This window comes from Theropithecus gelada, chromosome 11, assembly GCF_003255815.1.
Source record: "Theropithecus gelada isolate Dixy chromosome 11, Tgel_1.0, whole genome shotgun sequence".
In the NCBI taxonomy this organism is placed as follows: Eukaryota; Metazoa; Chordata; class Mammalia; order Primates; family Cercopithecidae; genus Theropithecus; species Theropithecus gelada.
Genome location: NC_037679.1, coordinates 8,808,439 through 8,822,236, shown reverse-complemented (window position 1 = coordinate 8,822,236; position 13,798 = coordinate 8,808,439). Strand labels below are relative to the sequence as shown.

Sequence of the window (13,798 nt, the reverse complement as noted above, 5' to 3'; positions counted from 1 at the left end):
CCCTATACTGCCCAGGCTGGGTCCTGCGGTTTTCAGACTTTTTTGTGGGGGTGCGGGGACTGGCGCCCGAGAGAGGGTAACGGAGGGGGCGGGCAGGGGGAGGGGGATGGACTCCCGCCGCCTCTCGACTTCTCCCATCTTCCCCCGGGGACTGCCGCGACGCCCGCGCAGATGGGGAGATTTTCAAACTATTATTGAGATCTGTAAGTATAGCAGAAGTGGTCCAGAGGTTCCGTGAACTTTTATGAATTGCATTTTTATTTTTAAAATGTTATTTTCTTTAATGAAATATTTCTTAGAACATGTACACACATATAGAATCAAATAATTGTACCAGATTTGTTAGACAAACAGCAGAGCCCTGCCCCCATCGTCTTCCCCTCTCTAGAGGCAACGTTTTCACCTCTTATAGCTGTTTCTTCTGGCATTTACTTTCACATCTCCGGCCTTCCTCCAGCTGCAGCCCTCCCCACAGGGCGAGGGGTCTGAGGGGATTTGCCCATGCAAAGTACACTTGCCCAGGAACAGACTATATTCTGAATACCTGGGACCCTGGAATTCCCTGCTCAGCTTCTTCCTTGCGTCTGTCCTCCCCAGGGAGGCCTTGCGTTTCTTCCTGCACAAATTTTTATTTTTCCTGGAATTAATAATCTTGTTTTTAAAAATCATTTATTTTCTATGTATTTCTCAGAAAATCTACCTCAAATTCTTCCCCCAGTTGTTTAAATTTCCTCTCAGAAGATCTAGATATAGCAGAGAATTCTCTCCATTTCATCTTCTTGGAGACATCACTGCTGGAGACTGCTGACCTTCTCCAATCTGACTGTTCATCCCCTAACCTTGCTGCATATCTGGCAACCTGGCAAATCTTTTCTCCTGGGCATGTTCTTTGCCTCATTCTTTTGTTGTTGTTTTGTTTTGTTTTATTTTGTTTTGTTTTGAGACAGAGTCTCGCTCTTGTTGCCCAGGCTGGAGTGAAGTAGCCCACTGAACCTCTGCCTCCCAGGTTCAAGCTATCCTCCTGCTTCAGCCTCCCAAGTAGCTGGGACTACAGGCGTGCACCACCACATCCGGCTAACTTTTGTATTTTTAGTAGAGACAGGGTTTCACCATGCTAGCCACGCTGGACTTGAACTCCTGAGCTCAAGTGATCTGCCTGCCTCGACCTGGCAAAGTGTTGGGATTACAGGCGTGAGTCACTTTGCCTGGCTGCCTCACACTTCTGTGGGATTTTTATTTGCCATATTCTATGTTTTTCTTTTCTTTTATTTTTTTTGACATGGTCACTTATTTTTATAACAATACATATACCATGTTGTCAGCATGGAATGTAAATTCAGGCTAGACAAGAGAATTTAACAAGTGTAATGGCATTCTGTAGTATAGAAAAGCATGTGTATAATGTCTGTTCAAACCAGCTTGCTTATAAATCATTAATCAATTCCATTATAGTTAATATGTTTAGTTTAACGTTTACAATTCTTATGGAGAAAATAATGTACACATTTAAAAAGTATTCTTCAGTTACCTTTGCATGAGTGCTTGAAATACATGTTTCTGTTTCAAGATGACATTTAAAAATTATTCTTATATTACAGCAGCAAATATAGATATCTACAGTTACAAAAGAACTAAACTAGAATCCATAAGTTATTCTCATGTTTACAGTTATGATTCTTCAATACATACTATGACTATGCAGCTCTATTGGAAGCTTTCTAGATTTGATTTAAACATATACACATATATACTTTCAGCTGTGGGAGGTTTTACAAGTTATATTCCATGCACCTTTTTGACAGAGTTCTAAAAGAGCCAGCCAGTCCACAAGACAGGCAGAAAAAAGTTAAATTAACTGGGGCAAATAGGACTCATATAACATCCAAAACATGCAAGATTCTAGAGCAAACTGGGAGTACTTCAGGGTTGGTTTGCTATCTTCTTTAGAACTAATTTTATCTTAACAGTTTAAGAAGGTGGACATTTCAACACCATCATTTAGATGACATGTTTCTTTTGTATTAATTTGGCTCTCCTGAATGACCTAGTTAGTAAACTAGTCACTAGTAATTCAGTCACCAGGCAAATCAAGCCTGCAAGAAAGGAGGCCAGTATTCACAATGCCGTGTTATCAGCTGAACCCACTCGAATAGTTTATTTTCAGCATTAATATGTAGCTTCAATAATGAGATGTGGGCGCGGTGGCTCATGCCTGTAATCCCAGCACTTTGGGAGGCCGAGGTGGGTGGATCACCTGAGGTTAGGAGTATGAGACCAACCTGCCAATGTGGTGAAACCCTGTCTCTACTAAAAAAAAAAATACAAAAATTAGCTGGGCGTGGTGGCGAGCACCTGTAATCCCAGCTACTCAGGAGGCTGAGGCAGGAGAATCGCTTGAACTCGGGAGGTAGAGGTTGCAGTGAGTGAGATTGTGCCACTGTACTCCAGTCTGGGCAACAGAGCGAGACTCCATCTCAAAAAAAAAAAAGATGTCTAACTAAAGCAAACTCCTCCAACAAGACCAAGATAGCATCTCTTCTAAGGTGTAGGTTTTGCCCAGATTTCCCGATACATGGAATAATAGCCCATACCAACAGTCATTGCTCCTTCAACAAAGCCTTGGGCTGCCACACACATGTGGATCAGATGATGCAACATTTTAGTATTTCCTCTGCTCTTCAATTTGTATAATCCATATGCAACAATTGCTGCAAAACCTGCCATTCCAGTGGGGATGAATGGTGCCTCTTTAGCTTTTCAAATAAGTTTGGATCCCTGATCTTCATCATATTTAGAAAGGGAAACATTTGTGTCTGTTGACACAGTGATTGCTTGAATAATCTCCCTAGAGCGAGAAAACCCCCTCACGCTTCTGATCCGCACCTGTGCCCGTGTTTTTCTTGATTTGTAATACTCCTGCTTTTTGGAGGAGACCATCATCCAGAAGCTTCCTGAGAAAGGGAAGAGTAAATTATTGTGGAATTTTGCATGTTTGCTGTTGTCATTTTTCAACTGTGACCCTTGGATTTGGTTGTTTGGCTGGGTACTGAATTCCTTCAGAATTATGAAGGCATCGCTACATGGTCTTCTAGCTTCTGACACTTCTGTGCAGAATGAGAAGTCTGAAGCCTTTTAATTCCTTGTCCTTTCTAGGTGACTTTCCCCCTCTCTGAACTTGTTTCCAGTGTTCTGAAATTGCAGTGATATGTCTTGGTGAGTGGCTACTATCTTCCATTGTGCTGGGCACTCAGTGCCCCTCACTTTTGGGGAATAATCTTGAATTATCCTATTGGTGATTTCTTCCTATTTTCTCTATTCTTTCTTTTTGATCTCCTATTACTTGGATGACGGACCTGTTGAACTGGTCTTTCTAATTTCTTATTTTTCTCTCTAGCTTTGCATCTTTTTTACTTCATTTTCTGAGAGATTTCCTCCACTTTATCTTCCTATTCTTCTTCTGAGTTTTTCCATCTTTTAAAGGTTTTAATCACTTTCACTTTATTTTTATTATCTGAATTGTTCTTTTTATAGCATATTTTATTTCAGGGTTATCTTATCTCAGAAGCTGTTACTGATAGTTCTGTCATTTTTGTTTCTCTGCATAATCGCTGCTCCAAATTTCTTTTTCTGTTGTTTTGGTCTCTGTCTTCTATATTAGATTCTTTTCTTGGAGGTCTTAGAAACCTTGGTTGTCTGCTCACACTTAAGGATGGGTCGGTCACCTAAAAGCTGACTGGAAGCTTTTGTTCTCTGTTCAGGTGGTAGATGGATGGGCTTGTCAGTCATGAGCTTCTTTTTTTATTTTTATTTTTTTCAGACGGAATCTTGCTCTGTTGCCAGGCTGGAGTGCAATGGCGCGATCTTAGCTCACTGCAACTTCCGCCTCCCCGGTTCAAGCAATTCTCCTGTCTCAGCCTCTCGAGTAGCTGGGATTACAGGCACGTGCCACCACGCCCAGCTAATTTTTGTATTTTTAGTAGAGACAGGGTTTCACCATGTTGGCCAGGATGGTCTCGATCCCCTGACCTGGTGATCTGCCCACCTCAGCCTCCCAAAGTGCTGGGATTACAGGCATGAGCCACCGCGCCCGTTCAGTCATGAGCTTCTTTGCACAGTGATCTGGCTGGGAACTTCTGGTGTCAGCATTCCTAGGTTTTCCTTCTCAGGGTGGTCAGACAGAGGAGACTGCCCATCTCTGGTCTGGCACAACCAATTCCGTTTGCCATATAGTTCTGCCACTGCCTTAGGATCTATCCTTCTCTAGTGTAAGTGAGTAACCTCTCATCCATCTGGTTTCCACTTCTGAAAATATTTTGCTCTTGTCTCTTTTCCCGTTTCCCTGTCCTTATGGATTTATGCTTTTAAAAATCCCTTTGCTACATGGGTTTTCAGTGGACAAATTTGGATGATCATGTTCAATCTACCATTTTTTACCCAGAAACTTTAAGTATATTTTAACTGGTTTTAAAACAGTAGTTTAAAAATATACATATGAATATCAAATTTCTGGGTTCATGAAAAATAGGCTTGTTGACATTAAATGACTTTATAATAGAAAGATATCATGAAATTAAGCTTATAATGTAAATGTGTACTAATAAAATATTGCTTTTTTTTGAGACAGGGTCTCATTCTGAGACCCAGGCTAAAGTGCAGTGGTGTGGCCTCGGCTCACTTGTAGCCTCTGCCTCCAGGCTCAGGTGATCCTTCCACCTCAGCCTCCTGAGTAGCTGGGTCTACAGGCATGTATTACCACACTGCCTAATTTTTGTATTTTTTGTAGAGATGGGGTTTCACCATTTTGCCCAGGCTGGTCTCAAACTTCTGGGCTCAAGCTGTCTGCCTGCCCTGGCCTCCCAAAGTGCTGCGATTATAGTCGTTAGCCACCATGTCTGGCCAAAATATTGCTTTTGTTTTGGTTAGTGAGGGTCTGCATAAAGCTTTGCTTGAGAAGGGGTTGGGTGATTTTTTGTTTGTTTGTTTGTTTGTTTGTCTTAAAGTTTGTAAACATCTCTCCCGGGCTAGTGATCACCAAACTATGGCCTTTGTACTGTGGTGAAGGTGTTGTAACAGGCCAGCAATCTGCTCACGTGAGAGGGGCTAAGAAGGACTTATGTCTACAAAGGGAGCATCCCAGTCTCAGGGGAAAAGGGTATGCAAATAAAGGAGACTCACCACTGACAAAGGAGGAAGAATTATTTCCTAACACCTTCCAGTACCTTCCTAATTGCTAGCCCTTTGCCCTGGCTACCCACAATCCCTCCACAGTCTTGAGCATTACAAAACATTGCATTTTTAAAAAATCAACTTTATTGAGGTATAATTTACATATAATACAATTCAGCAATTTTAAATGTACAATACAATGAATTTTCACAGATGTATCCAGTCATGTGACCATCACCATCATCATTCCTTTACTCAAACACCTTTGTGCCCCTTTGCTGTCAGTCTCCTCTCTTCTAACCTGGCTTCTGGCATCTACTGATCTGGTTTCTATCACTATTGTTTTGCCTTCCTAGAATTTCATATAAGTGGAATTATATAGTTTGTAGGAGTTTGTGTCTGTCTTCTTTCATTAGTATAATGCTTTTGAAATTTTCCATGTCATTGCATGTGTCAGTAGTTCATTCCTTTGTCATGTGAAGTGGTATATTTCATCACACGGACATACTACAATTTGTTTATCCATTCGCCAGTTGATGGACTGTTGTGTTTGGGTTGTTTTCAGGTTTATCAATACTTCTGTATAGATTTATGTGTGGACATATGTTTTATAATAAATATTTAAATGCTTAGGAGTGGGATTGCTGGGCTATATGCTAATGCATATTTTTTTAAAAACCTGCTGGCTGGGTACAGTGGCTCACGCCTGTAATCCCAGCACTTTGGAAGGCCGAGGCAGGTGAATCATCTGAGGTCAGGAGTTCGAGACTAGCCCAGCCAACATGGTGAAACCCGTCTCTACTAAAAATACAAAAATTAGCCAGGTATGGTGGTGCATGCCTGTAATCCCAGCTACTCAGGAGGCTGAGGAAGGAGAATCACTTGAACCTGGGAGGCAGAGGTTGCAGTGAGCTGAGATCGTGCCACTGCACTCCAGCCTGTGCGACAAGAGCGAGACTACATCTCAAAAAATTAAAATTAAAATTAAAAAAACCTGCCAGCCAGGTGCAGTGGCTCACGCCTATAATCCCAGCACTTTGGGAGACCGAGGCAGGCGGATCACGAGGTCAGGAGATCAAGACCATCCTGGCTAACACACGGTGAAACCCTGTCTCTACTAAAAATACAAAAAAATTAGCCAGGCGTGGTGGCAGGCGCCTGTAGTCCCAGCTACTTGGGAGGCTGAGGCAGGAGCATGGCATGAACCCAGGAGGCGGAGCTTACAGTGAGCTGAGATCGTGCTACTGCACTCCAGCCTGGGCAACAGAGCGAGACTCCATCTCAAAAAAAAAAAAAAACCTGCCAAACTCTTTTCCAAAGTGGCTGTACATTCCCACCGGCAATACACCATATGGGGGTTTCACTTTCCCAACATCTTCCTCAACACTTGGTATTGTCACACTTTTTATCATCTGACTCATTCTTATCAGAGTTGGGATCTCATGGTTTTAACTTGCATTTCCCTAATGCAATGACTAGTAAGTTGAGAATCTTTTTACGTGCTTATTCGCCATTTATATATTTTCTTTTTTTTTTTTTTTCTTGAGACAGTCTTGCTCTGTCACCTGGGCTGGAGTGCAGTGGTACGATCACAGCTCACTGCAGTCTTGACTTCCCTGGACTCAAGTGATCCTCCTGCCTCAGCCTCCCAAGTAGCTGGAACTACAGGCGCATGCCACCACACCCGGCTAATTATTGTATTTTTAGTAGAGATGGAGTTTCACTATATTGGTCAGGCTGGTCTCAAACTACTGACCTCATGATCCACCCACGTCAGCCTCCCAAAGTACTAGGATTACAGGCCTGAGCCATTGTGCCCAGCCCATTTGTATAACTTCTTTCGTGATGTGTGTATTTGAATCTTGGGTTGTTTGTCTTCTTGTTGAGTTATAGTAGCTCTTTATATATTCTGGATACAACTCCTTTATCAAATACATGTTTGCAAATACTTTTTATTCTAGTCAGTACCTTTCAATTCATTTTCTTTTGTTGTTGTTTTTAAATAATTTCAGCTTTTTTTTTTTCCATTTGTAGTTGTGATCCTAATTTTTTTTAATTTTTAAAAATTTCAGTAAGTTTTTGGGAAACAGATCATGTTTGGTTATATAAGTAAGTTCTTTAGTGGTGATTTCTGAGATTTAAGTGCACCCATCACCCGAGCAGTGTACACTGTACCCAATGTGTAGTCTTTTATCCCTCACCCTCCCCTACTCTTTCCCTGAGTCCCCAAAGTCCGCTGTATCATTCTTATGCCTTTGTGTCCTCATAGCTTAGCTCCCACAACTTTTACTTCAGACTCTGGGGGTCCGTGTGCAGGTTTGCTGCATGGGTATATTGCGTGAATGTTGCAGTTGGGGGCATGATTGATCCCATCACCCAGAAACTGAGCATAATGCCCAATAGTTAGTTTTTCAGCCCTTTCCTCCTTTTCTCCCTCCTGCTTCCGGTACGCCCCAGTGTCTTTTGTTGCCATCTTTCTGGCCATAAGTATCCAATGTTTAGCTCCCACTTATAAGTGAGAACACATGGTATTTGGTTTTCTATTCTTGCATTAATTTGCTTAGGATAATGGCCTCCAGCTGCATCCATGTTGTTGCAAAGGACATTGTTTCATTCTTTTTTATGGCTATCTAGTATTCCATGGTGTGTATGGACCACATTTTCTTTATCCCAAACACTGTTGATGGTCATATCATGGAATTGAGTTGATTCCATGTTTTTGCTATTGTGAATGGCACTGTGGTGGATATGAGTGCAGGTGTCTTTTTGGTAAAACGATTTATTTTCTTTTGGGTATATACCCAGTAATGGGATTGCTGGGTTGAATGGTAGTTCTGTTTTGTTTTGTTTTTTAATTTTTTTATTTTTTGAGACAGAGTTTTACCCTTGTTGCCCAGGCTGGAGTGCAATGGCACAATCTCGGCTCACTGCAACCTCCACCTCCCAGATTCAAGCGATTCTCCTGCCTCAGCCTCCCAAATAGCTGGGATTATAGCCACCCGCTGCCATGTCTGGCTAATGTTTTGTATTTTTAGTAGAGACGGGATTTCACCATGTTGGCCAGGCTGGTTTTGAACTCCTGACCTCAGGTGATCCACCCACCAGGGCCTCCCAAAGTGCTAGGATTATGGGTGTGAGCCACCACACCCGGCCAGTTCTGTTTTATTTTGGTTTTTTGTTTTGTTTTTTGGTTTTTCGAGACAAGGTCTCACTCTGTCACCCAGGCTGGAGTGCAGTGGCGTGATCACAGCTCACTGCAGCCTTGACCTCCCTGGACTCAGTGATCCTCCTGCCTCAGCCTCCCAAGTAGCTGGAACTACAGGTACGTGCCACCATGCCTCGCTAAGTTTTGTATATTTTGTAGAGATGGGGTTTTTCCATGTTGCCTAGGCTGGTCTGAACTCTTAAGTTCAAGTGATCCGCCCGCCTTGGCCTCCCAAAGTTCTGGGATTACAGGCATGAGCCACTGCACCCAACCAATTTGAGATCTAATTTTTTTTTTTTTTTTTTTTTTGAGATGGAGTCTTGCTCTGTCATCCAGGCTGGAGTGCAGTGGCGGGATCTGGGCTTACTGCAAGTTCTGCCTCCCGGGTTCATGCCATTCTCCTGCCTCAGCCTCCCGAGTAGCTGGGACTACAGGCGCCTGCCACCACGCCCAGCTAATTTTTTGTATTTTTAGTAGAGACAGGGTTTCACCATATTAGCCAAGATGGTCTTGATCTCCTGACCTCGTGATCCACCCACCTGGGCCTCCCAAAGTGCTGGGATTACAGGCGTGAGCCACCACACCTGGCCGAGATCTAACTTTTTGAGGTAGGCATTTAGTGCTATAAACGTGCCTCTTGGAATGTTTTCATTTAGTTCAAAGAATATTTTGATTTCTGCCTTAATTTTATGGCTTACCCAAAAGTCATTCAGGAGTAAGTTGTTTAATTTCTGTGTAATTGTGTGGTTTTGAAGATCTTCTTGTTTTGATTTCTATTTTTATTCCACTGTGGTCTGAGAATATGGTTGGCATGATTTTGATTTTTTTGAGTTTATTGAGACTTGCTTTATGGCCAAGTATGTGGTTGATCTTGGAGTGCGTACTGTGTTCAGATGAGAAGAATGTATATTCTGAGGTTGATGGTTGGAGTATTCTGTAAATGTCTATTAGGGCCAATTGGTCAAGTGTCGAATTTAAGTCCTGAATTTTTTTGTTAGTATTTTGCCTTGATGATCTGTCTAATGCTGTCATTGGGGTGTTCAAGTCTCCCAATATTATTGTGTGGTTGTCTATGTCTTTTTGTAGGTCTAGAAATACTTGTTTTATGAATCTAGGTGCTCCAATGTTGGGTGCATATATATTTAGAATAGTTAAGTCTTCTTGTTGAATTGAATCCTTTATCTGAAAGGGACGTCCAATCTTTTGGCTTCCCTGGAGCACACTGGAAGAAGAATTGTCTTGGCTCAAACAGAAAATGCGCTAACACTAACAATAGCTGATGAGCTAAAAAAAAAAAAAAAATCATTAAAAAACCTCATAATGTTTTAAGACAGTTTATGAATTTGTGTTGGGCTGCATTCAAAGCTGTCCTGGGCCGCATGCAGCCCATGGGTCACAGGTTGGACAAGCTTCCTTTATCATTATGTGATGCCATTCTTTGTCCTTTTTTTAAAAAAAAAAAAAAAAGACTTTGTTGGATTAAAGTCTGTTTTATCTAAGAATAGTGACCCTTGCTCTTTTTTGTTTTCCATTTGTGTGATCTTTCTCCAACCCTTTATGTTGAGCCTGTTGGTATCATTATGTGTGACATGGGCCTCTTGAAGACAGCAGACAGGCAAGTCTTGCTTTTTTCATCCAACTTGCAGCTCTGTGCCTTTTAAGTGGGCCATTTAGACTGTTTACATTCAAGGTTAATATTGATATGTGAGGTTTTGATCCTATCATGAAGTTATTAGCTGGTTGCTTTGTAGTTTCTATTATGCAGTTGCTTTATAGAATCTGTCAGCTATGCACTTAAGTGTATTTTTGTGGTAGCAGGTATTGTTCTTTTATTTCCATGTTAAGAACTCCCTTAAGGATCTCTTGTAAGGCTAGTTTAGTGGTAATAAATTCCCTTAGCACTTGCTTGTCTGGAAAAGCTTTTATTTCTCCTTCAATTATGAAGTTTATTTATTTTATTTATTTATTTTGAGATGGAGTTTCACTCTGTCATCATGCTGGAGTGCAGTGGCACAATCTCAGGTCGCTGCAACCTCTGCCTCCCAAGTTCAAGCGATTCTCCTGCCTCAGCCTCCCAAGTAGCTGGGACTACAGGTGCATGCCACTATGCTCAGCTAATTTTTGTATTTTTAGTAGAGACATAGTTTCACCATGTTGGCCGGGACGGTAAAGTGCTGGGATTATAGACATGAGCCACTGCGCCCGGCCCAATTATGAAGTTTAGTTTGGCAGGATATGAAATTCTTGGTTGGAATTACTTTTCTTTAAGAATGCAAATGGGTCGGGCGCGGTGGCTCACACCTGTAATCCCAGCACTTTGAGAGGCCAAGGTGGGTGGATCATTTGAGGTCAGGAGTCCGAGACCAGCCTGGCCAACATGTTGAAACTCCATCTCTACAAAAAATACAAAAATTAGCTGGGCGTGGTGGCAGGTGCCTATAGTCCCAGCTACTTGGGAGGCTGAAGCAGGAGAATTGCTTGAATCTGGGAGGTGGAGGTTGCAGTGAGCCGAGATCACACCACTGCACTCTAGCCTGGTCAACAGATCAAGACTGTCTCAAAAAAAAAAAAAAAATGCTGAGGGCTGGGCACCATGGCTCACACCTGTAATCCCAGCAGTTTAGAAGGCTGAGACGGGTGGATTCTTTGAGCCCAGGAGTTTGAGAACAGCCTGGGCAACGTGGTGAAACCCTGTCTCTACATTTTTATGTTTTTGTTTTTGTTTTTGTTTTTTGAGACACAGTCTTGCTCGGTTGCCCATGCCGGAGTGCAGCAGTGCAGTCTCAATTCACTGCAACCTCTGCCTCCCAGGTTCAAGTGATTCTCATGCCCCAGTCTCCTGAATAGCTGGGACTACAGATGCATGCTACCACGCCTGGCTAATTTTTGTATTTGTATTTTTTTATTTTGAAACAAAGTCTTGCTTAGTCATCCAGGCTGGAGCACAGTGGTGGGACCACAGCTCACCACAACCTCAGCCTCCCGGAGTTAAGCAATTCTCCTGCCTCAGCCTCCTGAGTAGCTGGTATTACAGGTGCGCACCACCACGCCCAGCTAATTTTTGTAATTTTAGTAGAGACAAGGTTTCACCATGTTAGGCAGGCTTGTCTTGAACTCCTGACCTCAAGTGATCCACCCGCCTCAGCCTCCCAAAGTGCTGGGATTACAGGTGTGAGCCACCATGCCCGACCAACTTTTTTGTTTTTTTGTTTTTTTTTAAGGTATGAAGTCTTGCTAAGTTGCCCAGGCTAGACTTCAGCTCCTGGATTCAAGAAATTCTCTTGTTTCAGCCTCCCAATCAATTAATTTTCTTTTATGTCTATATTTGTGAGCAATATTGGATATTGAGCTGTAGTACTTTTTTTTCTTGTCATGTTTTTCTGGTTTTGGTATCAAGATAATGCTAACCTCAGCTGGGTGCGGTGGCTCACGTGAGCCTGTAATCCCAGCAATTTGGGAGGCCAAGGTGGGTGAATCACCTGGGGTCAGGAGTTTGAAAGCAACCTGATGAACATGGTGAAACCCCATCTCTACTAAAAATACAAAAATCAGCTGGGCATGGTGGCACACACCTGCAGTCCCAGCTGCTCGGGAGGCTGAGGTGGGGAATCGCTTGAATCCAGGAGGCAGTGAGCCGAGATTGTGCCACTGCACTCTGGCCTCGGCAACGGAGTGAGAGGCCGTCTCAGGAAAACAAAAAAAAAAGATAATGCTAACCTCATAAAATGATTTGAGAAGTGTTCTTTACTATTCAATTTTTTGAAAGAGTTTTTATAGAATCATATCTTTTTTTTTCTTAAATGTTTGGCAGAACTCACTAATTAAACTATCTGGGGCTGGAGTTTTCTTTGAGGGAAAGGTTTTTTATATTATGAATCCAATTTCTTTAGTAGATTTATGGATATTCAGAGCTTTTTTTTTCTTTAGTGAGCATTGATAGGTTGTGTATGTTAAAGAATCTGACCATTTCATCTAATTTACCAACTTTATTGGCATAAAGGTTTTTCATAATGCTCTCTCCTATTATTCCCACTGTAGAGCCTGTAGTCTCTTATTCTTCATATTGGTAGCTTGTCTTCTCTCTTTTCTTCCTAGTAAATATGGCTAGAATTTTATCAATTGCATGAATCTTTTCAAAACATCAGATTTAGTTGCATTGATTTTCTTCTATTTTTGTTTGTTTTCTATTGGTCTCTATTCTTGTCCTTATTATTTCCTTCCTTGTGCTTATTTTGGGTTTTTTTGTTCTTCCTTTTCTAGTTTTTTCCTCTAAGCACTGATTTGGCAGCATCCTCAAAATTTTGGTATGTTTCTATTTTTACTTGGTTCAAAGTATTTCATAACTTTCCCTGTGATTTCTTTTTTGACTCAGGGTTATATGAAAGTATGTTGCTTAATTTGTAAAATATTTGGGAATTTTCCTAAGATCTCTCAATTACTGATTTATAGTTTAATTCCATAGTGGTCAGAGAACATATTTTGTATTATTTTAGCCTTCTTAGGTTAATTCATAATTGTTTTATGGCCCAAATTATGGTTTATATGATCATTGTTCCATATGCATAGGGAATAATATATGTCCTATTGTTGGGTGAAGTGTTCTATGACTGTCAATGGAGTCAAGTTGGTTGATAGTATTTTTCAAAACCTCTATACTTTACTTATTTTTTGCTGTTTCTATCAACTCCTGCAAGAGAAGTGCTGGAATCTCCAACTATAATTTTGGATTTACCTATTCCTCCTTTCAGTTCTGGAAGCTTTTTGCTTCATGTATTTTGAAGCAATGTTATTAGGTATATATACATTTAGAATTATGTCCCCCTTATTAATTGACATCTTTAGCATCATGGGATGTCCCTCCCTCTGTGTGTGTGTGTGTGTGTGTGTGTGTGTGTGTGTGTCAGGGTATCTATCACCTAGGCTGGGGTGTAGTGGCGTGAACATGGCTCACTGCAGCCTTGACCTCCTGGGCTCAGGTGATCCTCCTGCCTCAGCCTCTCAAGTAGCGGGGATCCCAGGCATGTGCCACCATGCCTGGCTATTTTTTAAGTTTTTTTGTAGAGATAGGCTCTCACCATGTTGCCCAGGCTGGTCTCAAACTCCTGGGCTCAAGTGATCCTCCCAACTTGGCCTCCCAAATTGTTGGGATTACAGGCGTGAGCCACTGAGCCTGGCCTCCATTTGGTTATTGATTGGCTCTAATTTTTAGAAATTTAAAATATTTTCTTTAGGAAAATAACTTTTGCTAATAGCTTTTCTTATTTTTAGACATTAATGTTTTGTTTGGGAGCATAACATTTAGTAACTTTTAAAAAGCAACAAATTGAGCCGGGCGCGGTGGCTCAAGCCTGTCATCCCAGCACTTTGGGAGGCTGAGACGGGTGGATCACTAGGTCAGGAGGTCGAGACCATCCTGGCTAACACGGT

General features: G+C 41.8%; 1 pseudogene; it reads right to left on the bottom strand.

Moving 5' to 3' along the window:
* Positions 1–2,538: 2,538 nt before the first annotated feature.
* Positions 2,539–5,288, bottom strand: LOC112634206 (annotated as a pseudogene).
* Positions 5,289–13,798: the final 8,510 nt, after the last annotated feature.